The 26,499-nt window shown below is 47.2% G+C and overlaps 1 long non-coding RNA gene across 2 annotated transcripts in view; it reads right to left on the reverse strand.

Moving 5' to 3' along the window:
* Positions 1 to 26,499, reverse strand: part of LOC134911315 (uncharacterized) — a 126,500-nt gene that overhangs the window by 86,164 nt on the left and 13,837 nt on the right. For both annotated transcript variants that reach the window (XR_010176472.1, XR_010176473.1), the window contains exon 3: positions 704 to 891. This is a non-coding gene — a long non-coding RNA (uncharacterized LOC134911315). The remainder of the gene's footprint in view (positions 1 to 703; positions 892 to 26,499) is intronic.

A 26,499-nucleotide genomic window follows, 5' to 3' on the forward strand; every position in this document is an offset into this window, starting at 1 on the left:
GAAACTGAGGTTAAAGGCCCATATAGACGGGCCGATGTGGGGAAAGATGTGTGCTGAGCGAACCGCTCAGCACACATCTCTCCCGCCGCTCAGCACAGCGCGATCTGTGCTGAGCGTGCGGGGGGAGACAGGGGGGGGGGCGCGCTCATTTCACCCAGCGGGTGAAGTGAGCGACCTGCACCAGTGATAGCGATGCTGCGCATCGCTATCGCTGTATGGGGTACACACGGAGCGATCCTGCTTAAATTCTAACCAATCTAGTCAGATTAGATTAGAAATTAGAAAAAAGATTTGTGGTGATATGAAAGTGCAAACATAAGCCCCGTACACACGGGGAGAGATGTGCGCTGAGCGTTCTATCAGTGACCGCTCAGTACACATCTCTCCCCCACTCAGCACACAGCGCAATGTGTGCTGAGTGTGGGGGGCAGCGGCGGGGGCGCTCATTTCACCCAGCGGTGAAATGAGCCATCTGCTAGATTGGCCTGCATGCAGGCACAATCTAGCACCGGCGATAGTGACACGCAGGGCCGCACATCGCTAACGCTGTGGGGGGGGTACACACGGAGAGATCTGTGCTTAACTTCTAAGCAATCTAGTCAGATTGCTTAGAATTTAAGCACGGATCTCTCCGTGTGTACCCCCCTTTACTCTTCCCACAAACCTACCCTTATGGGTCATGTCTGAAATCTGTTCTCTTTACCTCTGTGTGTCTGTACACGCATCCTCTGTATCTCCTGCAGGCTCCACACACATATACACAGCATATATGACGCACTGATGCTCTGCACTTAAATTGTGGTGACCAGACAATTTCATTTTGATCTGTAGGGTTTTCTTGCATACAGTAGATGTTTTATTTGCCTTTTATATTGCAAAAATGTCACAGCACTACAAGAGAATAACAATGACAATAAGAAATCAAACAAATACGTCATTCACTGTAGATAACAATCATGATTAAAAAATCAAGGATGGCACGTAAGTCTTCATACAGTATGTCTATAACAAAAGGAATAACATTCCATTTCCTACAAATGATTCAGGAACGTAGTACCTACTTATTTCCATCAATGTAACAGCCAATCCATGCCAGTATGTTCGTGGCTCATTTGGATAACTTCATGTATCACACCCATCACTTTATTTATTTAGAATTCAATGAGCACTTTATGATCTCTCTGCCTCACATGCTATTTAGTATTATTAGCAATTATTGAAAACATTTTGATGTTAATAATTTGGGAAATTTTTAGGTGTTTTACGCTGGGAATCTTAAAATATTATCAGTTTAGTGTAGCGATATTAGCTTGACTGATACACAGGGAACTATGGGCCTAATTCAGACCTGGACGCTGCTACAACAGCCGTCTCAGGCTGAAGCTTGGTGAGGTGTGTGCACGTGCAACAGCTGCACTGCGCGTACGCACACAGTAAGATGCCAAGGCATCTTACTTGTGCGATCGCAACTGCCTGATTGAATGGCAGAGGCGGTCATGGGGCCAGTCGGTGGCGTTGTGGCAGCTCTTTTGGGATGCGGCCCACACAACGCAGGTGTTTTCGGACCGTTTGCAGGGCGGGCTGCGGCAGCTGCGTGACATGGCAGGTAGCCACCTGCCTAGGCTGCGTAGACAGGGAGCTTCTCGACAGGTGCAAAAGCATCGCCGTCGTGCGGTGCTTTTACAGGTCTGTGGGGGGAAGGGCAGGATTTGGCATGTGGGGCAGACTAGCTCTGTGCTGGGCGTTCCCCCCGCATGTCAGAGATTTTCATCGTAGATGTGCGTTTTTTCGCACAACTACGATCAGGTCTGATTTGTGCCCTATGCCGTTTGTTATACTAGACTGTAGAATATTATAAGACTGTTTGCTTTTGTACTCCAGGAGACTCTTTAAACCATACCTCCCAACATGACCCTCTCCAGGACGGACAGAATGCTCTGCTCCTGGACTTCCCTCTTAATTTATGATTGCCATCACCTGTGCTGAAACACCTTTCTTATCCATTAACCTGTTCAAAACAGGTGCCTGCAATCATAGATTAAAAGAAAAGTCCAGAAGCAGAGCATTGTGTCCCTCCTGGAGAGGGTCATGTTGGGAGGTATGTTTAAACCACAGTTTAAAAGCAAGTTACTATAAGGCAAAGGCTTCTCTTACCTATTCAGGTCATAGTTACCTACTTTTGAAAAAGCGTTTCAGGGAGATTGTAAAAGTAACTCCTATCAGCGCGGGCGTGTACTGCTACATCTGAGAGGCGTGTCATGAAAATGACTTACATCCACATGTAAATGATCCCCAAAGTTAGTAAGATCTACTTGTTGAAGAAAAGACAGTGATATTTTGCAGAATTTTTTTTGTGTATTGTGTTTTACAAGAGGTTCCATATACTGTAAGTGGCCACAAGAAACCCTTACAATGCATGTAGCCATAGGGATCATTGGGGCAGATGTATTAACCTGGAGAAGGCATAAGGAAGTGATAAACCAGTGATATGTGCAAGATGATAAAGTCACCAGCCAATTAGCTCCAATATGTAAATTAACAGTTAGGATTTGATTGCCTGCTGCCTTTATCACCTTGCACATATCACTGGTTTATCACTTCCTTATGCCTTCTCCAGGTTAATACATCTGCCCCATTGTGCCTTATAACCAATACAGGGTAATGGCAACAATGTTCCCATTTGAATGTATGTATCTCTGATTTCTCTTTTTTTGAGGGAGATTGAGGGACTATTCAGGGAGTGAGGGAGATTGCTACTATTTCAGGGAGTCTCCTGCAGAATGAGGGAGGGTAGGCAAGTATGATTCAGGTGACTCTGAGACAGTAAACATTCTTCAGTGTCCTGTAAACATTTGCTCCCCCCATGAAGAATGGCTACAGCTTGCACTGCACGTAGACAGGCTACCTGAGAAAGGGACACCCATTTAACCCCTCACACACCTTGCCAGGAAACATGAAGCACACGTTGGTCCATGAAGCAAATAGTGTGCTTATTTATTTTTTAATTTGTATGTCTTCTAGACATTGAGAAGAAAGCCTTCAAAGAAATAAGCAAAACTATTGTAACACTTTTCTTCCACAGAATCACTTCATAGGAAATACATAATATGCAATGAATAAGGTGTTGTATTGAAGAAAGACTGATATGGTGCAATATATGAGTAATTTATAAAAGCATTCAGCGTTTGGCCTACGTCACAGAACTCTGGGGACTTATTAAATCCTAGTATAAATAATAATAATAATAATAATAATAATAATCCTAGTTATGTACAGTAGGTGATACATTATGCCAGATGTACTGTAGGAAACCTGGGGCACTGTGGCTGCTGTGGAACTACACATCCCAGCATGCCCTACTAAAACTGTGGTAGGGCATGCTGGTATATGTAGTGCTACATCAGCTGGAGTGACAAAGGTTGCCTACCCCTGCATCAGGGGCTGGCTGGCAACTTTCAGCCTGGGGGGCACACAAGCAAATGGTGCAGCATTTCTAGCTGCACCTGCAACAGGAAAATGGGCATGGCAAAAAGTTTTGAAGGTGTAGTTTGCCTAATGTGGGTGCAGTTTACTAACAAACCTGAAAAAAAACTTTAGTTCAGAACTAGAAAGTGTTACAGCTTGCCCAATCATTGGGGCATATCAAAAATTGCCATTTCCAATGCGATCTGGGCGCAATGTTACCGGCCAAGATCACATTGCAAAATGCGATCACATCAGGTGAATGTATCACCTTGCACAGGCAGGGATAGGGGCTCCGAAATAAGTCTGTCCCTGCGATGTGCTCCGTGTGCTGCACATGCGCAGTCACAACTGACCGTGCATGCACTTCAGCCATTGGCGGTAGCTGCGGGGACTAATATCGGGAATGTTTTGCATTCCAGATATTAGTAAATCTGGCACTATTGCATCCCTATCTATGGGCAATGCAGCTGCTGGTTGGAATGGAGGGATAGCAGCAGGTATTTGAGATATCTGCTGTAATCCCTCTGTCATACATTCAGGTGACACCTAATGTTTGTGGTTAATCAGCGAACGGGTGTTTTCGGGGAAATAGTCACAAATATGCAATGATAAATGGGCCCATGTGGCCCTATCAACAGGAGTGCAGATAACACATCCTAGCAGCAGCTGATTGCAGCATTACCAGCACATGACAAGAGGACAGAGACATGCACACCACGCAGCCATTATTCATTGTGTACTAATACCACCAAACAAGAGAAGTATTTCCGAGCACGGAGAAGTGAAAACACAATATACAGAGCTACATAACACTTATTATCCAGCATAGTGAGGTGACAACATGTTCACACTACAATTCAGCCACATACATAGGATAACTGAAACCAGGGCCGAAACTAGGATTTTCAGCACTCGGAACAAGTCAGTAATTTGGCGCATCTTCCCCCCAAAAATAAATAAATAAAATTCAATTAAAATAAAATAAAAATGAGATGTTAAAAATAAAAAAAGTAAAAAATAATAATAATAATCAAACTACACCACGCAGTAGTGCAACCTTATTCTCAATACACTGCACAGTAGTAGCCCTCATTAACATTACGCCTTCCCACAGGGGAGAGAGGGAGACGGAGAGAGATGGGAGAGAGATGGAGGAGATGGGAAAGAGAGGGGTGAGGGAGAGATGAAAGAGAGAGAGATGGGAAAGAGAGGGGTGAGGGAGAGATGAAAGAGAGAGAGAGAGAGAGAGAGAGAGAGAGAGAGAGAGAGAGAGAGAGAGAGAGGAGAGGTGAGAGATGGGAGAGAGGAGAGATGGGAGCGAGGGAGAGATGGGAGAGAGAGAGGGGTGAGAGAGAGAGAGAGAGAGAGAGAGAGAGAGAGAGAGAGAGAGAGATGGAAGGTTATCCTGCTTTCGCAATGTGCGCTGAAGATACTACTGTCTTTTTAAGTTAATCCTTATACTTAAGGAGAGACTGTTTATAGTCTACAGCAGAGGTTCTCAAACTCGGTCCTCGGGGGCACACACAGTGCATGTTTTGCAGGTAACCCAGCAGGTGCACAGGTGTATTAATTACTCACTGACACATTTTAAAAGGTCCACAGGTGGAGCTAATTATTTCACTTGCGATTCTGTGAGGAGACCTGCAAAACATGCACTGTGTGTGCCCCCGAGGACCGAGTTTGAGAACCTCTGGTTTACAGTGTTAGTTGGGTAAGTCGGCTTTAGTAATGATATGAACATGGCAATGTGGGGCACTTAATGCTCCCAGTGCTGTTGCTGGAATATAAATTGTCCATAGCTAAATTGTGACAAATGCGGCAATTGGCAGCTCTGATAGTGCCTGGTATTACATGATGCAGGTCATGGGGAGTAATAAAGAAACCTCCGGAGTGATCCGAGCATCCTCGGAAGATGGAATTACCTGTCCATGCTGGAGGAACAGGCTGGGCAGGGGCTGCGCTCTGCTCAGATGGAATGCCTTGCCATTCCGGCCACATTGGTGGTGGAGGCCAGACCAGTGCATACACACACACACACACACACACACACACACACACACACACACACACACACACACACACACACACACACACACACACACACACACACACACACACACACCAGTTCCTATAAACACACTGGACACCCACCAACCAGACACCCACACACACACATACACACGCACACACCGGACACCCGCACTGCAGACCAGGGCCTATACAAACACACACTGCATTGGACACCCGCACAGACCAGTTCCTATACACACACAGACACACTGGACACCCGCACACCAGACCAGTGCTTATACAAAAACACATCGCACCGGACACCTGCACACCAGAATACTGCCTATACACACACTGCATTGAATGGGTGGTCTTCAGTATGCCGAATGTCGGGATCCCGGCGCACATTATACCAGCGCCGGAATCCTGACACCCGGCATACCGACAGCTATTCTCCCTCGTGGGTGTCCACGACCCCCCTGGAGGGAGAATACCGCCGTGCCCGCAGCGTGGTGAGCGCAGCGAGCCCGCAAGGGGCTCCTTAGCGCTCGCCACGCTGTCGGTATGCCGGCGGTCGGCCTCCCGACGCCGGTATGCTGGTCGCCGAGAGCCCGAGCGCCGGCATACCGTACTACACCCGCATCGAATACCCACACACCAGACCAGTTCCTATAGACACACTGGACACCCACACATCAGACCAGTGCTTATACAAACATACACCACCCAGGACACCTGCACACCAGACCAGTTCCAACGCACACGCACACACACACACACACACACACACACACACAGGACACCCGCACACCAGACCAGTGCCTATATAGGGTGATTCAAAAGTCGCAGTACACCCATTTGTTTCAAAAAGTGTGCAGGAAATGGGAAAACTGAATACTCCAGTAAGGTATGGGTGAGGTGGGCTATCTTTTAGGGTATGTACCGAACATGGGCGCCATCTTGAATCTAAGTCAGTTTTGCCATTTCCTGCACAGCTTTTGAAACAAAAGGGGTGTACTGCGACTTTTGAATCCCCCTATACAAACACACACTGCATCAGACACCCGCACACCAAACCAGTGCCAATACACACACACCAGACCAGTTCCTATACACACACACACACACACTGGACACACACACACTGGACAACCGCAGACCAGTGCTTATACAAACATACACCGCACAGGACAACCACACACCAGACCAGTGCCTATACACACACCACACTGAACATCCGCACACCAGACCAGTGTCTATATACATATACATCTCACCGGACACCCGCACACTAGTGCCTATACACACACACACACTGCACTGGACACCCGCACACCAGACCAGTGTTTATATACACACACACACCTCACCGGACACCAGCACACTAGTGCCTATACAACACACACACACACTGCACCGGACACCCGCACACCAGACCAGGGCTTATACACACACTGTACCGTACACCCGCACACAGGGGTGCTGTAAGAGAGGAGAGGCGCGTGTCCTGTCTTCTCCGTTCAGGCCCGCTCCTCTCTGCCAGCAGTGCTGGAGAGTCTGAGCCCTAGAGGGCTCAGACTACTGCGCATGTGCAGACCACCGGGAAAATGGCGCAGCGGTCATTTTCTTAGTGATTTCTCTACTGTGCATGTGCAGAACACCGGGAAAATGGGCGCTGCGCCATTTTCATAGTGATTCCATAGCGCTGCTGATGTCTGTGCAGGACTCCAAAGGTGTAAGTATTAAAAAAATGGGTGCAGCACGTGCGGTGTGGGCCTGCTCTGGACTCATGGGCCCGTGTGCACAGCACACACTGCACCCATTATAAATACGCCAGTGCCCGTACAACATACCAGTGCCTATACACACACTCCACACCAGACACCTGCACACCAGACCAGCACCTATACACACACCATACCTGGGGACACCATAATCCTCCCCTGCAGCTAACAGTCAGGGGATGGAGAAGGCAGCTGTGGCGTCCTCCACATTGTGGCACTCTATGCGCCTGTGTACTCATTATAATGGTTGGGCTGACCCTGGCAGCTAATAGAAGCAGCCAAGAGCACAGATGAGGGAAGTGAGGAAGTCAGCACTGGCCTGGCACAGAATGAATACAGGGAGGAGACTGGAGGATGGGAGACAGGATAGGAAGGACCAGCCTGGAAAGGAGCTCAGCTCATTGGTGGCTGGTCCCAGGGGAGTGCCCAGCTAATGTGCTAATTAGCTTCAATCCTTAGTAATCAGTAACACAGTGACATCAGTTTCAACAGTGAAAGGCTACACAATGGTGCAACCAATACACAGCTCTTTGGTAGTATCCTACCATCCACAGCTGTAGCCTCATTACAGCCCTAATGCCAGCAGCAGCTGTACTGGCATTATTATAAAGCACTATACCATACCTTCCAACTGTACCGATTTTTTACTCTCCAAATTACCATTAAAAGTATAGGAAAGGAGGCGTGGTCACATCCCTTTTACCAGTGACCACGCCCCTTTTCCTAATTTGTACCAATTTTTATGTGTAAAATGTTGGAGGGTATGCTATACATACTTGCTGCCTGTGATCCGGATGTCTCTGCTCCTGACCAAAACCCCGCCACCTGTTGCCACGCTTCTGTGTGTGTTCTTAGCAGCGGCTGGGAGCACAACTGTATGTCTCCCGGCTGCAAGCTATGGGCATGTGAATAGTACCTGCAGTCCCAAACAGCTGCTTTTGTACTGGCTCGTGGTGCAGCTGGCACTCTGCCCACCTGCCCTGCCCACCACTACCCTGCCCATATACAAATATTTTCCACTTTTCTAGCCATAGCCCTGCAATTTCTATGTATCTCAGCAATATCAGTACATATAATCAGTCAAATCAATCAAGTATTTATTTGCCAAGTTACACCCATTCATTCCTGGATGTTACAAAGGCCTTTGTCCATGCTCTGATCTCCTGCCTTGACTACTGCATTCTCAACCGCCCTGGCCCGACTGCCACTCGTCTGTCTCCCATGCAGTCTGTCCTGAAATATCTTATCACAACTAATGGTGCCCATACACTTGTGCGATGCCCCGCGACGCGACTTCGGGGGGGCGTCGCACCCGCAGTTCAGGTGCAATGAAATCGCGCCTGAACTGCCAAAGTGATTACCATGCAATCATGCGATAGATCGCATGGTAATCACGTGATGGGCACGTCACCGCCGAGTGGGAGCGACCTCTGGCCGCTCCCGGTGGGAGCCTGTCGGGCATCACAGTGCGAAATATTGCATGTGTTTTTAAAAACACATGCGATCGCACTGCGATGCAATAAATATTAAGTGCTGCACATACTATCATGAAACGCGATATTCGAGTAGCGTGCCCGCGCATCGCGTCACATGGTACCTTAAATGTGCATATAATCCTTTGATTTATCTCACAGATGCTGTCGAAATCGAAGGATTGTATGCCATATCTCACAAGTGTATGGGCTACATACTGTAAGATATTTCTTCTGCTATTCCTCGTTTGCTGCTCCGCTGACTCCCCATTCCTTCCAGAATACGATTCAAACTGCTTGCCCTCACCTATAAAGCCCTTAACAATACCTACACCTCCTACATCTCAGTCCCTAATCAACTACTAGGGGAAGATCAAGAGCCCAGGAACAATAACCTTATCTGTCTCTTGTTGCGACTTTGCCCAGTGGGTGCCAACCCTGATTGTTTTTGCCTTACTTTTGACTAGCACACACATTAATTATTATAGATTGTTGCAGTCCATACAGTTTAATCTGTGCCTCTAACCTCTCCACGATTCCAGACCTGCAACAAATATAAGGGAACAGATCCCCAAACGTATCCTAACAAAGTGGTTCATAGCAGAAGGGACTGCAATTTGGAAAAATTATCAGGATATCAATCTTTAAATACTGGATAGTGGGCCTTATTCTGCAAGCATCGCTACTGCGATGCAATCGCATTTGGCTGATTCCTGGGCCAGTGCGCAGTTGCAGTGCCGTTTCTGCGCTTCCGCAGTCTGGGAGATGCGATTGCATCACAGCGGTGTGAACGCCTCTGCCTGATTGGCTGACAGAGGCGTTCGCGGGGTGGTCGGTGGCAGTGACGCAGCATTAGGGAGGAGTATTCTGGACAATGCAGGTGTGTCCTGACCATTTTAGGGGCGGCCGTGTGATGTCACATGCGGCTGCTTTGAACAGAAAATGGCGGCGGTCTGACTACATACACAACCTAGCTGCATATGCAGGGGGTCATAATTAATTTTAGATTCTGCAATGCGATCGCAATTGATTTACGATTGCTTCGCTGGCCGCCGATTAGCATGCTGGGCAGCCTTGCCTTGCACTGGGTGGCCCCCAGCATGTGAGTGCTAGCAGTTGCAGTTTTTCTATTTTAGCAAAACTGCAACTGAAGCTGAAGAAGATGCAGTATACAGTGGCGTGAAAAAGGGCACCCATTTAAGCAGCTACACACACAGCCACACACATACATACTGTCAAAGTCGAAAAATATTGCAGTACACACATCACGTACAAACAACACACAGATGGCCTCCGCGCGTGTACTTGTTCTGCTGTGCGTGCACATATTCGCAATTTGAATATGGTCGATCCCGCGGTCGTGCGCATCAGCGCGTGGTATGGGTATTTACGGTAGAGTTTGTGAATGCATGGAGAGCTATCAAAACACATTACATATTTAATCCAAATAGTGCACAATGTACACATAGTCCCCCTGCACCACACCAGAAAATAACAACAGTTTAAATGGTTTCAGAACAAAGGGATTCACCTTTACAGGATAAGAGGGGACAGACTAAGGTTATAAGGTGGTGTTTGGTATCCAGCTGTAGGGTATTTTAAGGGTAACATTCCGGTGTTGGTCGGCGGAAGATCGCATGTTCCTGCGGATAGTTATGTGCAGAAGCAGAATATAGATATAAACTGTATTTACTGTATATTATGTATGCTGCGGGAATCCAGAGGAGACCACCCACAAGAGCAGTTGGGAAAGACATCGCCTACCTTTTCAAATCGACCTATGACCTCTCCTGTACTGTAAAAGTGCATTCCTGTGTCCAATGGACAAAGGGATTACAGTATCCATTGTATTGCTTTTGGAAGAATTGTATAAATAAAGCCTGCTGCAGCCTGGCCTGGCACAAGACTCACAAAGTTATCTATCAGATGACCGGGGACCGGCCGGGTTGCGCAAGCGATTCCAATCACGTATGTACATTGACTGTAGCCATTATTCTGTTATATTGTCTTGTATTGTAGTGTATGATTTGTATTGTAAACCCCCTTTCAGCAAATATTACGCTGTGGTGTCGGAACCCAGTGGTTTAACTACAAATCGGTGTTGTGTCTTCCTTTTCCTGCTAAGGTTAAAGAGTGTATTAGTAACGCATCGCATTGCTGTATAAGATTTAAAGTGTATCTCTGGGTGTGTGCGCGCTGTGTGTACTTTGTACCCCCAGCGCGGTGTTTGTACGCTAAGTCCGTACAGTGATACGGGACTCCGTATGCAAACAGTGTATAAAGTACGTAGCGTGTGTATTAAGTATAGCGGCCGCAGCGGCTAAAGGTTTAAAGTGTATTTAAGGTGTGTTTAAGGTATAGCTTTCTTTCCTGTAAGATAATCGACATTATCAATTGGGGGCATCGTCCGGTTTTCCACATATCCACAGCCTAACAGGTCACAGCAGACTTAACCTATCAGCAAAAGGGTGGACAGGTATCCTACCTATCCTTTTTTTGGTCGGTGGATGCACTGAGAAACCCTATTTATTTGCTGATTAGACGACGTCTGCTCTGTATGGTTTGTAGGGATGCTACTAGAACTCGTAAGGTAAACAGAAAAAAAGCTATTTAAAATCTGTGAATTTATTTTTTGGCGCCAAATGCGTACACAACAAAAGCGTACACCCATACTCTTTGTACACCCGCTCACATTGTTGCCATAGGACTGATTGCTAGATTCATAATATAAATATTAAGGAAGTAAGTGTAAAACACAAACACAGTCTGGCCTAGTTATAAGGGTTTATACAGAAAAGAAACTGTGTGGCGTGTTAAGTGAGCGATTATAGTTAATATTGCTCACATTTATAGAAATTGTGTGAGTTGTTTTATTGCGTCCGCACATAAGTACACGTGGTACGGAACGTGAGGACAGCGTACACAAAACGTGCACGTGGGGCAAGGCCACACACGTGGCATAGAGGTACGCACGGTTGCGTAATTACGCAAGCTTGCGTAGCGTTGTGTGCGCATAATAAAACCACACGATAGTTCGTTTAGTTTAAAGGTGGAACAGTAGCCACGCTACAATAGCACAAGATTGCCCAGTTTCCAAAGTTTAGTATAAAACTCTTTTCTCTTACGTCCTAGAGGATGCTGGGGACTCCGTAAGGACCATGGGGTATAGACGGGCTCCGCAGGAGACATGGGCACCTAAAAAGAACTTTTCCTATGGGTGTGCACTGGCTCCTCCCTCTATGCCCCTCCTCCAGACCTTAGTTAGATTCTGTGCCCAGAGGAGAAAGGGTACACTGCAGAGAGCTCTCCTGAGTTTTCTGTAGAAAAATTATTTTGTTAGGTTTTTTATTTTCAGGGAGACCTGTTGGCAACAGGCTCCCTGCATCGTGGGACTGAAGGGAGAGAAGCAGACCTACTTAACTGATAGGCTCTGCTTCTTAGGCTACTGGACACCATTAGCTCCAGAGGGAGTCGGAACATAGGTCTCACCTTGGGGTTCGTCCCGGAGCCGCGCCGCCATCCTCCTCACAGATGCCGGAAGATAGAAGCCGGGTGAGTATGAGAAGATAGAAGACATCTCAGGCGGCAGAAGACTTCAGATCTTCGTGAGGTAAGGCGCACAGCGGTACGCTGCGCGCCCTTGCTCCCAGACACAACACACAGAGGCAGCACTGATGGGTGAAGGGCGCAGGGGGGGCACCCTGGGCAGCAATAATCCTCAATTTTGGGCACAATAGAGTATGATTAGGCTGCGGAGGCAGTAAATCACAGATCCCCGCCATTTTATTACATTTGCACTGGGACCGAAGCCCGCCGTTGGAGGGGCGGAGCTTGATCCTCAGCACTAACGAGCGCCATTTTCTCCACAGAAGCTGCATGAGAACGCTGGCTCCCCGGTCTCGCCCCTGCTGAACACTTCACAGGCTGGAAAAAGAGGAGGGGGGGGCTCATTGGTTAACGCAGTGAGTGGGAATTTGGATAGTATATAAAAAAGCGCTATCTGGTCATTTTGTTTTTCCAGTGTTATTTGAGCGCTGGGTGTGTGCTGGCATACTCTCTCTCTGTCTCTCCTAAGGGCCATGGTTGGGGATTTGTCCCCTTATAGGTATATCCCTGTGTGTGTGGGGTGTCGGTACGTGCGTGTCGACATGTCTGAGGCGGAAAGGCTTCTCCAAGGAGGAGGTGGAGCAAATGAGTGGTGTGTCCCCGTCGGTTGTGCCGACTCAGGAATGGATGGACATGTGGCATATGTTGAATGCAAGTGTGGCTTCTTTACATAAGAGGCTTGATAAGGCTGAATCAGGGGAGGCATCAGGGGGTCAATCCTCGGATTGGACCCACTCACAGGGCCCGTCGGGGTCTCAAAAACGTCCCTTGGCACAAATTGTGGACACTACTACCGACACGGACTCTGATTCCAGTGTCGACTATGATGAAGTAAAACTGCACCCTAAGGTGACAAAAAGCATTCAGTGTATGATTGTGGCAATAAGGGATGTGTTGCATATTGCTGATGAACCCTCTGTTCCAGACACGAGGGTACACATGTTTAAGGGAAAGAAACAGATTATAAATTTTTCCACATCTCATGAACTAAATGAGTTCTTTGAAAAGGCTTGGGAGACTCCGGAAAAGAGACCGCAGATCCCCAAAAGAATTTATATGGCATACCCCTTCCCTAAACAGGACAGGGTGCGTTGGGAATCACCTCCCACTGTGGACAAGGCCTTAACGCGCCTGTCCAAGAAAGTGGCGCTACCGTCTCCAGACACAGCGACCCTCAAGGATCCTGCGGATCGCAGGTAGGAGACTACTTTAAAGTCTATTTATTCGCATACTGGAGCTGTGCTAAGACCGACAATTGCGTCAGCATGGGTATGTAGCGCAATTTCAGCATGGACAGATGATCTAACGGCTGAATTTGGTACCATGGATAGAGATACTGTATTGTTAATTCTAGCCCATATTAAAGATGCAGTCTTATTTATGAGAGATGCTCAAAGGGATATTGGATTGCTGGCTTCCAGAGCCAATGCCATGTCTATCTCAGCGAGATGATCGTTATGGACTCGCCAATGGACGGGTGATGCGGATTCAAAAAAGCACATGGAAGTCCTACCCTATAAGGGAGACGTATTGTTTGGGGATGGGCTGACGGACCTGGTTTCCACAGCTACCGCAGGTAAATCAAATTTTTTACCATTTATTCCCCAACAGCAAAAGAAAATACCACCGTATCAGAAGCAGTCCTTTCGGTCGCAAAAGTCCAGAAGAGGTCGGGGGTCCTCCTTCCTTGCCAGAGGTAAGGCTAGAGGGAAAAGAGCACCCGCTTCGGCCGGTGCCCAGGAACAAAAGTCCTCCCCGGCTACTACAAAATCCTCGGCATGACGCTGGGGCTCCCCTGCGGGACTCCGCACCGGTGGGGGCACGTCTTCAACTTTTCAGCCAGGCCTGGGTCAGCTCAGACCTGAATCCTTGGGTGTTGGAAATAGTTTCCCAGTGTTACAAACTGGAATTCGAGGAGGTGCCCCCGCGCCGATTTTTCAAGTCGGCATTACCAGCTTCTACACCAGATCGGAATGTAGTGTTAGCTGCAATTCAAACGCTGTGTCTACAGCAAGTAATTATCAGGGTTCCCTTGAACCAGCAGGGAAGAGGCTACTACTCAACACTCTTTGTGGTCCCGAAACCGGACGGTTCGGTAAGACCTATTTTGAATCTAAAATCCCTAAACCTGTACATGAAAAGATTCAAATTCAAGATGGAATCGCTCAGGGCGATTATAGCCAGTATGGAGGAGGGGGAGTTTATGGTGTCACTGGACATAAAGGATGCGTACCTTCATGTCCCCATATATCCCTCCCATCAGGAGTACCTGAGATTCGCTGTACAGGATTGTCATTACCAATTTCAGACGTTGCCGTTTGGGCTTTCCACGGCCCCAAGGATTTTCACCAAGATAATGGCGGAAATGATGGTGGTCCTGCGCAAGCATGGAGTCACAATTATCCCATACTTGGACGATCTCCTGATAAAGGCGAGATCAAGAGAGAAATTGCTGAGCAGTGTAACGCTCTCTCTGAGAGTGCTCCAGCAACACGGTTGGATTCTGAATCTACCGAAGTCACAGTTGATTCCGACAACTCGACTAACGTTCCTAGGTATGATAATGGATACGGAACAAATGAAGGTTTTTCTCCCGTTGGAAAAAGCCCAGGACATCCAGAACATGGTCAGAGACCTGCTAAAACCGAAAAGGGTGTCAGTTCATCAATGCACTCGAGTTCTGGGGAAAATGGTGGCGGCCTACGAGGCCATCCCCTTCGGCAGGTTCCATGCGAGGACGTTTCAATGGGACCTTCTGGACAAATGGTCCGGGTCGCATCTGCACTTACATCGGAAAATAACTCTGTCCCCAGGGGCCAGGGTGTCTCTCCTATGGTGGCTGCAAAGTGCTCACCTGCTGGAGGGTCGCAGGTTCGGAATTCAGGACTGGATCCTGGTAACCACGGACGCGAGCCTCCGAGGGTGGGAAGCAGTCACCCAAGGAAGAAATTTTCAGGGACTGTGGTCAGACCAGGAGTCCTGTCTACACATCAATGTGTTGGAACTCAGGGCCATATAGAACGGCCTTCGACAAGCGGAGAGTCTTCTTCGAAACCTACCAGTTCTGATTCAATCAGACAATGTCACAGCAGTGGCTCATGTGAACCGCCAAGGCGGGACAAGAATCAGAGTCGCGATGGCGGAAGCCACAAGGATTCTTCGCTGGGCGGAAAATCACGTAAGCGCTCTTTCGGCTGTCTTCATTCTGGGAGTGGACAACTGGGAAGCAGACTTCCTCAGCAGACACGATCTCCATCCAGGAGAGTGGGGACTTCATCAAGAAGTCTTTGCAAACATAACACGTCTTTGGGGAATTCCTCGAATAGACATGATGGCGTCACGCCTCAACAAAAAGCTTCGGAGGTATTGTGCCAGGTCTCGGGACCCTCAGGCAGTAGCAGTAGACGCCGTGGGTGTTCCACTCGGTCTACGTGTTTCCTCCTCTTCCTCTCATCACAAAAGTGTTGAGGATCATAAGGCGAAGAAGAGTACAGATGATACTCGTTGTTCCAGACTGGCCTCGAAGGGCCTGGTACTCAGATCTTCAAGAGATGCTCACAGGAGATCCCTGGCCTCTCCCTCTGAGGGAGGACCTGTTGCAACAGGGGCCCTGTATATTCCAAGACTTACATCGGTTACGTTTGACGGCATGGCGGTTGAACGCCGAACCATAGCGGAGAAGGGGATTCCGGAGGAGGTCATCCCTACTTTAATAAAGGCTAGGAAGGAGGTGACGGTGAAACATTATCACAATATCTGGCGAAAGTATGTGTCTTGGTGTGAAACCAAGAACTCGCCTACGGAAGATTTTCATCTGGGGCGTTTTCTCCACTTTCTGCAGACAGGAGTGGATATGGGACTGAAATTAGGTTCTGTTAAGGTACAAATTTCGGCCCTTTCGATTTTCTTTCAGAAGGAATTGGCTTCTCTTCCAGAAGTCCAGACGTTTGTAAAAGGAGTGCTGCACATCCAGCCTCCTTATGTGCCTCCAGTGGCACCGTGGGACCTGACCGTGGTGTTGCAGTTCCTAAAATCACACTGGTTTGAACCACTTAACAAGGTTGAATTGAAATTTCTTACCTGGAAGGTGGTCATGTTGTTGGCCTTGGCATCGGCAAGGCGAGTGTCAGAATTGGCGGCCTTGTCTCACAAGAGCCCCTACTTGATTTTTCATGTGGATAGAGCGGAATTGAGGACACGCCCTCAATTTTTGTCTAAGGTGGTTTCTTCATTCCATCTGAACCAACCTATCGTGGTGCCTGTGGCTCCGAGTGACTTGGAGGATTCCAGGTCCCCGGACGTAGTCAGGGCTTTGAAGATTTATGTAGCCAGAACGGCTAGACTTAGGAAAACAGAAGCACTGTTTGTCCTGTATGCTGCTAATAAGATTGGCGCACCTGCTTCGAAGCAGACTATTGCTCGCTGGATCTGTAATACGATTCAGCAGGCTCATTCTACGGCTGGATTGCCGGTTCCAAATTCGGTTAAGGCCCATTCCACTAGGAAGGTGGGCTCTTCTTGGGCGGCTGCCCGAGGCGTCTCGGCATTACAGCTTTGCCGTGCGGCGACTTGGTCGGAGTCAAACACCTATGCTAAATTCTACAAGTTTGATACTCTGGCTGATGAGGACCAAGCTTTTGCTCAGTCGGTGCTGCAGAGTCATTCGCACTCTCCCGCCCGATTGGCAGCGTTGGTATAAACCCCATGGTCCTTACGGAGTCCCCAGCATCCTCTAGGACGTAAGAGAAAATAAGATTTTAAACCTATAGGACGTAAGAGAAAATAAGATTTTAAACCTACCGGTAAACTATTTCTCCTAGTCCGTAGAGGATGCTGGGCGCCCGTCCCAGTGCGGAAACTCTGCAAGACTTGTATATAGTTGTTGCTTACATAAGGGTTATGTTACAGTTGGAGTCGGTCTTGGACCGTCACTGTTGTTGTTCATACGGTTAACTGGTTATGTATGTTCCAGGTTACATGGTATGATTGGTGTGGGCTGGTATGAATCTTGCCCTTGGATTTTTAAATCCTGCCTTGTATTGTCCATCTCCTCTGGGCACAGTTCTCTAACTGAGGTCTGGAGGAGGGGCATAGAGGGAGGAGCCAGTGCACACCCATAGGAAAAGGTCTTTTTAGGTGCCCATGTCTCCTGCGGAGCCCGTCTATACCCCATGGTCCTTACGGAGTCCCCAGCATCCTCTACGGAATAGGAGAAATAGATTTACCGGTAGGTTTAAAATCTTATTATTTACTGTATTGCCTCTGGGAGTAAAACTGCTTATCTGAATGAATGATAATTTTCTGTACAGAAAAACCAAAGTGTATTTGAGTGAGCGAACGTAGGAGCGAGTGGAAATTTGAACCCCGGAATTCGGAATCTCGTCGTGTGGTATACCAAGTGAGTGGAAACTTGGTGGCGTGAGGCGGCTGACTCACGTTAGTATAAGGTTTAAAACGCAAATCGTGAGGTGATTTGTAGCGGAGCGTGATAGTGCATTGTATTGCGAAGTATTTGAAATAAAAAGGTTTTTTTTGGTATTACGCTCCGACTGAGGGTTCCAGTTTGTACAACGACCCGTGATCGTATGGCAGATAGATAACAAGTACCTATACGCTGTGCGATTGGACCGCGCATTTGTGGATGCAATATATATAGCGCAACTGGATACTCCTTTACGTGCATTGCGTAAGATCGCGGTACCATTAGCACTGTATAGAGCATAAGCAATTGTGATTTGTGTATAAGTGTATAGGGAGTTTTCGCTGGTCTCTCTCAGGAAAATCTCCAGCGGTGTATATTCACTGGAATAGGTAAGTCACTCCTAAACACTTCCAGTGAATAGAAATCAGATAGGGATCTCACTGGGTACGCGGTGGTCATTCTTGGAGTGAGTCGTGGTACCCGGCAGAGAAGGAGTGGGTGAAAGCGCTCTAAGAACTTTCACCGTCTATTCGGTGTGCATTGGGGATTGCGTAATAAGGAAAAAGTCCACGATGGGATCCAATTGCACAAGCGGTGGACGTTTAGCCAGGGTTCAGGTTGAGGTGCCGCGGCCCAAGGGGTCAGCGAGGTTTGTTATGTGTGGTAAATATGGATCCAACACTGAAGACTTTTTGTGTTAATGGGTACGTATGACTGACAAAGATAGGGTACCATTCCCTAAATTGGGCAGTTTTGAACCAGAGGTATTGCAGAATTTAAGGATAAGGATATGTTTAATAAAATCCAGAAAACAAAGGATTAGACATACAGATTGTTTAAATTTATGGCAACAAGAGGGGGATATACAAAGAGAATTAGCTCGCGCAGCAGGTTCCAAACCTAGCGGGAAAATAATGGCGACAGCACCACCACCACCATATATTGTGGGGGAGAAAGTGGCTACAGACAATGGCACATTGGTACAAGATAAGAGTGTAATTGATAAATGTACTAATGCTAACCCTTGCCAGTTGTATCCCATTTTAATTTTTCCCCAGGACTGCGAGCAGGAAAATGAGCCCAGTACGATATCGGCACTCTCTCTAGCAGCCACCATACAAGACACTCAGGTGGGCACGGCCCAACCAACAAGAGCAGCAGTCAGGCCCCCTAGCGGAGGGATAAGTGAGGTCGTGTCCACAGGTAAGTACGGTACCGTACATTATGCAGAAACCATAGCACCCCACATTGTAGAATCAAACCAGAATGATGTAATTGAATTAAATCCTGTCAGGGTGATTGCAGTCCCCAATGGGAAGACTGACGCTCAGGGAGTCACTCCCATCAGGAACATTGCCATGCATTGTCCCTGGTCCCGGACAGAATTAAGGTCAATTATGTCAGAATTTCCTGATCCCAGGAAAGATCTAGTCGCATGCCAGAGGTTCATTAAAGAGTTAGGTAATGCCACCGAACCCACCAACAAAGATTGGTGAACAGTGCTACGGATATGCTTACCCTCCAATATTGACCCCGCGAAGTTCATAACTGATTGTAAGTTAGACGCAGAGGTACCTCTCACTGAGGAGTACACTCAGGAGAATGTGCGGCAAATAAATCTGCAATTAGGAGTATATTTCCTTACTGTTGTCAAATGGAATAAAATCTTTTCCATAAGACAAAAAGAAGGTGAAACGGCATCTGAATATTTCCATCGAGCACTGCAGGAAATGGCTAGATATACTGGGATCGAGGACATTAGGGAAAACGCACACCACAGGCAGGTAGCCATTTCTGTGTTAATGGACGGGTTGAAGGACACACTGAGGACAAGGGTACAGACCTCTCTACCAAACTGGAGAGGTATCTCAGTGGCTGCATTGAGAGAGTCCGCTATTGAGCATGATAGGAACATCGTTAAACACAGGGAGTCACAGGAGGAGAAACTGATGACTGTAAGTATAGGTGCCCTTACCACAAAGCGACATCAGCCGAAACCCCAGACCCCTGATGGTAAGTCACGTGAAGCAACATGCTATAATTGTCACAAGGTAGGACATTACGCAAGGGAATGTAGAAATAAAGGTTCGCATAATGTATACCGACCCCCTAGACCAGGATATGAACCACACTACAATACACATAATTGGGATCAGGGACCGCATAGGAGAAGCTACGAGCCACACGCAGGGGAAACAAGGAGGTACCCACCTAGGAGGGACTGGCAGACCTCTGAAAATTCTCAGCTACCCCCCTCACGTATTGTAGCTGCCAGCGCGCTGCGGGAGGGTCTCACCACACAATAGGGGTTGGGCCACACCTGTAGTCTGCAGCCAGTGAAGTTGATTGCTAGCCTTGGTAGTGAACCTGAGGTCACGGTTGATGTATCTGGTATACCATTACCTTTTCTTGTAGACACAGGGGTGGCCAGGTCAGTGTTAAATTCGACTGTAGGTATAAAAACCACGGGAAAAACAATTGCGGCAATGGGAGTAACAGGAACAGTGCAACACTACCCTTTGAGTAGACCTGCAGAGATTACCCTTGCAAACCAAGCATTCTTTTTTGCTAGCTGCAGCAGCTCCAACTAACCTGCTTGGAAGAGATTTATTGTGTAAAATGCGGTGTGTTATGTACTGTACTCCTGAGGGTGTCTTCTTGGATATACCTGAGAATCACGTTCAGGAAGTACAAGATATATTAGACACCCCTCAAAGGCTAATGTCGCATTCTGCTGTTATGGACAAGTGTCCAGCAAAGGTAGAGGAAATGATCTCACAAATACCAGGTTCCCTTTGGACCAAAGATGGACAAGACACTGGATTGATGGCGAATGTAGCTCCGGTAGTAGTGCAAGTAAAAGACGGTAGGATAGCTCCAAAAATCCCTCAGTATCCTCTGAAGCCAGAGGTAGAATTAGGAGTGTACCCCGTCATAGAGCGGTTGCTACAACAGGGCATACTAGTCAGGACGTCCAGCACTGCCAATAGTCCCATCTTCCCTGTGAAAAAGAGTGGGGGGAGGGGTTACAGGCTAGTGCAGGATCTAAGGGGGATAAACAATATAGTTGAGCCAATTCCCCGTAGTGCCCAATCCAGCTGTCATCCTCATGCAAATTCCCCCTACTGCAAAATTTTTCACTGTCATTGACCTCTGTTCTGCCTTCTTTTCTGTCCCTCTGCACCCTGACAGCCAATACCTCTTTGCATTTACATACAGGGGAGTTCAGTACACCTGGACTCGTCTCCCCCAAGGTTTCATTGACAGCCCAAGTATTTTTTCCCAGGCTTTGCATGACTGTTTACAATCCTTTCAACCTGAGAGCGGATCAGTATTAATACAGTATGTCGATGACTTATTGCTGTGTTCTGATTCACTCGAATCGTCCTTGAAAGACACGAAACAGCTTCTGTTTCATCTTTCCCATATGGGACACAAGGTTTCAAAGGATAAATTACAGCTGTGCCAGACCAGGGTAAAATATTTGGGACATTGCTTGACTCAAGGACTTAGATATCTCACCGCTGATAAAATACAGGCGATTCGCGACATGACTCTGCCACAAACCCAGCAACAGATCCGCACTTTCCTTGGAATGTGTGGGTACTGCCGAAACTGGATCCCAGGATTCTCCATACTGGCTTTACCTTTGCAAGAAATGGTCTCCTCGAACAAACCAGATCGGATCTCGCACACAGATGAGTCCGAACTGGCCTTTGAGAGACTCAAACAGTGCCTATCACAGGCACCTGCATTAGGTATGTCAGATTATGGGAAGCCCTTTGAATTATACGGTACAGAAAGTGCAGGGTGCGCAGCAGGAGTTTTAACCCAGAGACATGGTGATGCCAGCAGGCCGGTAGCTTACTACAGTGCACAGTTGGACACCGTAGCACAGTCTCTCCCCACATGCTTGCGAAGTGTTGCAGTGATAGCTTTGCTAGTAAGTAAAAGCGAAGACGTAGTGTTAGGACACAACCTGACCATCCATACACCTCATGCTGTATCAGCCTGACTGAACTCTGCCCAAACCAAACATGTCTCATCTGCTCGGTTTACAAAGTGGGAATTAGCACTAATGGCCCCTGTAAACATCACCATAAAGAGATGCAGCGCACTAAATCCTGCAACTTGTCTGCCAAGTGTGCCTGGACAGGCACAAAGGGTGGAGGATGAGAATGATGGTGAAGGAGGATTTAGTGCAGATACTGATACTCATGATTGTATGGAATACCTGAATCAGACTTTCACTGCGAGACCTGACATCAGTGACAACCCACTGGAAGGCGTAGACTTTACCTTTTACACTGACGGCAGTTGCCACAGACAGACGGACTCGGGAGACTTGTGTACTGGATACGCAGTTGTAGATGACAGAGGTATCATAGAAGCTGAACCCCTGGGCCCACCGCACTCAGCACAAGTTGCTGAGTTGCTCGCCCTAACCAGAGCGTGTGAATTGGCCAAGGGTAAGTCAGCTAATATATACACAGATTCTAGGTATGCCTTTGGAGTGGTGCATGATTTCGGGGCCCTATGGCGCCTCAGAAATTTCATGACGGCAGCTGGCACACCTGTAGCGCTTGCGTCCCTCATAAAAAGGCTTCTAACAGTGATACAAGAACCAGACAGAGTGGCTGTTATCAAGTGCAAAGCATACACTTAGAACAAAGACCCAATCTCACTTGGTAACAGCCGGGCAGACGAAGCTGCTAAATCAGCAGCCAGCACCCCCATACAAACGAACATTACATCACTGATGACATTCAACACAATCAACACACAAAAATTAATTGAAATACAAAATTTGTGTTCTCCACAGGAAAAGGCGGTCTGGAGGTCAAAGGGTTATGACCAGGAGTCCTCAGGACTCTGGACAGGTGGACACGGTAAGCCAGTGGCCCCCAGAGCATATCTTCCAAGCTTAGCTGAGGCGGCACACGGTCTGACTCATCTGGGTAAAGAGGGTATGTGTAAGCTGGTGAGAGCCTACTGGTGTGCGCCAGGATTCTCTTCTCATGCAGGTAAGAGAGCAATGACATGTCTTACTTGCTTGAGGAAGAATATTGGAAAGTCAATACCAACAGAGCCATTCCATATCCCTCCGACAGACGGCACTTTTCAGGTAATACAAATTGATTTCATACAGTTACCACCCTGTAGGAATTTAAAATATGTGTTAGTCTGTATTGATGTATTTTCCAACTGGGTAGAAGCGTTCCCTGCCGCCACAAATACTGCTACGTTCACTGCAAAGAAAATTGTGCAGGAATTTGTGTGTAGATATGGTATCCCTAGAATAATTGAAAGCGATAGGGGCACCCATTTTACAGTGAAATCTTTCAGGTAATGTGCAAACTGATGGTAATTAATAGCAAACTGCATACTCCGTACCGACCACAGGCGAAGGTGGAGAGAATGAACAGCACTATTAAGAACAAGCTGAGCAAAGTGATGGCTGAGACTGGGTTGTTGTGGCCAGAAGCTTTGCCACTAGTATTGTACAGCATCAGAACCACTCCCAGGTCCCCCCTTAACCTATCACCCTTTGAGATTCTTTTTGACCGACAACCTCATGTAATGATAGACCCCCAGGATGATTTGAAATGCAATAACGAAGTGACTGTAAAATATTTGGTTAAGATGACCCAGCAGCTGAGGAATCAAAACAGAAATCTAAAGCTGGTGATTCCTGACCTACCGAACAGTAATTGTCATGACATTGAACCTGGGGATTATGTAATGATTCGAAATTTTCTACGCTCAGGTTGTCTCATTGACAGGTGGGAAGGACCGTACCAAGTCTTGCTAACCAGCACGACAGCATTAAAGGTTGCCGAATGAGATACTTGGGTCCACTCGTCCCACTGTAAGAAGGTCGCTGACCCGGAGAGAACCCGTGACAAAGAGCAGAGTGTAGAGAACATCGTATCACTGGAGTGTCTGTTCCGGGAAGGTTGAGAGGCAGGACTGTTGAGACGGCACCTGAGCGCGGAGAACAACAAGACCAGAGGCGGTTGTCGCACCAGTTTTTTTTATTTTCTCCATCTCCCACTACCCTCCTTCTCTTTCTCCCCCTTCTTGTTTCCCTTCTCATCCCTTAACAAGATGGACTTACCCCAAGAGACTGCGTTCTGGGTTTTCCTGTTAATCCTGTTGTTGACCAGGACAGTCTGTTTCGGTGAGGGTCCCAGAGAGGTCGAGAAAGGATATGGAATGGGTTCTGATGGCGAGGATGGATTTGTAGAATCTCAAGAGCAACACATCACTCGAGCAAAGGCGAGTATCAGAAAGCGATCTGGTAGTCAGGGAGCTTGGAGGCACTGTGAAGGGTTATTGTCTGAGGAAAATTGCATTTGTAGGAATTGTGAGAACATAGTCGAGGATGGGTGCATCCAGAGATGTCAGTCCAGCCTTAATATCGACATGGACCGTCATCCATTGAGTGATTACCACTCACTAGTGGGAAGGTCTTAAACCGGACAGAATGCTGGGTGTGCTCACAAGTACCTCAAGGTCAGAGCAAGTCAGGATTAGTACCGTACCCTTTAGCAATAGATGAGGTACTCGAATTACGGGGTGGGAGACCGGTGGACAAGAAATTAAATATTTCTAGGCCCCCTAGCTTGAAGCTCCACCAGTATCATGTAGATAGATCCTTATTATGTTTCAATATTTCCAATTACCGAAAACCGGGAAATTGGGAAGTGACGTGGAATAACCAGACAATGACCTTTTCGCACAGAGCTGATAGGATACCCATAGACTCTGAACTTGTACGCCAAATAGCCAACAGTGGAAGGTATTTCCGGTATAGGTATACTCGAGGAAGCAAGACCATGTGGGTTGGAGAAGTATCACCAGGGTACTGTGCTCATATCATCCAGCCTGATACTTGTACTGAGCAGATGGGAGAACTAGTGATTGGGTTTTTCACTTGGAAAGTTTGTAATATGGTAATGTCATATTCTGTCCCCTATGTTCTCCCCGATGATGCCTATTTCATATGTGGGAGGAAAGCGTACAAGTGGCTTGCCCCGAGCTCAGAGGGATTGTGTTACATTGGAAGAGTGTTGCCAGAGGTCATGACCATAACCCATGATAAGATGAAAGCTGTTCACCGCAGTGCTCAGGCTCCTTACACTCATACTCACTATGAACACATCGTCAAGAGACACCTCATAGAGAGGACAGAGCACGTAGCCTCTGATTTGATCCACGAATCCATCGGGATTCAATTCCTTCTCGCAATAGACATCACCCGTACTGCCAGAGGAATTATAAATTATAGGTATATCCATGCGCTAGCGAACTGGATAGATAATATCACTGAGATGTATGACGACACCTTCAGGTATACGAGAAGGGAGTTACAAGCGTACAAGACGGAACTGATCCAGCATGGGATGGTCCTAAATTATATCACAGCCGTGACGGGTGGGTACTGTATCACTTTGGCAACTCAGTATGGTGTGAAGTGCTGTACGTATATTACAAACAGCACTGACGACCCCACAGAGATTATCGATCAAAAGATGGACGATATATTGCAGTTGAAGTGGGAGTTCCGGAGGAGACACAACCTTACCCTGATGGTTGTGGGTAATGAGCTGCCCGGCTGGGTCTCATGGTTGAACCCACGAAAATTGGTTCTCAGGATTAGGAGAGTGGGCTCAAAATGTTATTATGAGTGTAGGGAAGTTTCTCCTTTGTATCCTGGGAGTCGTCATAATTATTGGCTTGATATTTAGGTGTGTTCGAATTCTGACGCGGCGCAAGCACGGCACAAATTTGATGAGTCTAAGGAGCGAGGGCATTGTTATAGCAGCAGATTTAATTTACGACCCATCCATAAAGACAGTGTTATGATAAGGATTACAAATGAATTCCATGGCCTGTTTCTTTCACCCGTTTTTCCTTTGTCTCCCCCTCTGCCCAGATACACCCATCCGGAAAAGACATCAGCCCTACCCAAGAATGTTTATGAAAATGTTATGTGAATGTATTTTAGATATGTGTCTTATCTTTATCTCTACAACCTTCAGTTAATGACACACATAGTCGACAGGTGATATCCACATATGTTCCCCCTCCATGTATCATCAACTAAATGTGCACCCCATTTGTTGGAACAAGAAGCCGAAAAGAGCTTGGTAGTGTTTGTTGGCCCACTTACAGACCCTTAATACGGGATGAGAAGGATTTAATGTATACTTCGCAATACCTCAAAGCTTATTTAGAACATATACGGAACGATGATACATGCCCCTCAGACATGGATTCATACATACATGCTTTTTACTATCCCACTAGGTCATACATTTCCTACCTACCACTCTCCCCCGACCATCCAAAACTTCTGTAGATACTGTGTAGATATTTTTTCTGTTTAGTGATTAGATAATGGCAGTTATTGGTGACTGCCAAAGGGTGGACTGTCAAAGTCGAAAAATATTGCAGTACGCACATCACGTACAAACAACACACAGATGGCCTCCGCGCGTGTACTTGTTCTGCTGTGCATGCACATATTCGCAATTTGCGTATGGTCGCTCCCGCGGTCGTGCGCATCAGCGCGTGGTATGGGTATTTATGGTAGAGTTTGTGAACGCATGGAGAGCTATCAAAACACATTACATATTTAATCCAAATAGTGCACAATGTACACATAGTCCCCCTGCACCACACCAGAAAATAACAACAGTTTAAATGGTTTCAGAACAAAGGGATTCACCTTTAC

This window comes from Pseudophryne corroboree, chromosome 4 (genome assembly GCF_028390025.1).
Source record: "Pseudophryne corroboree isolate aPseCor3 chromosome 4, aPseCor3.hap2, whole genome shotgun sequence".
Taxonomy (NCBI): domain Eukaryota; kingdom Metazoa; phylum Chordata; class Amphibia; order Anura; family Myobatrachidae; genus Pseudophryne; species Pseudophryne corroboree.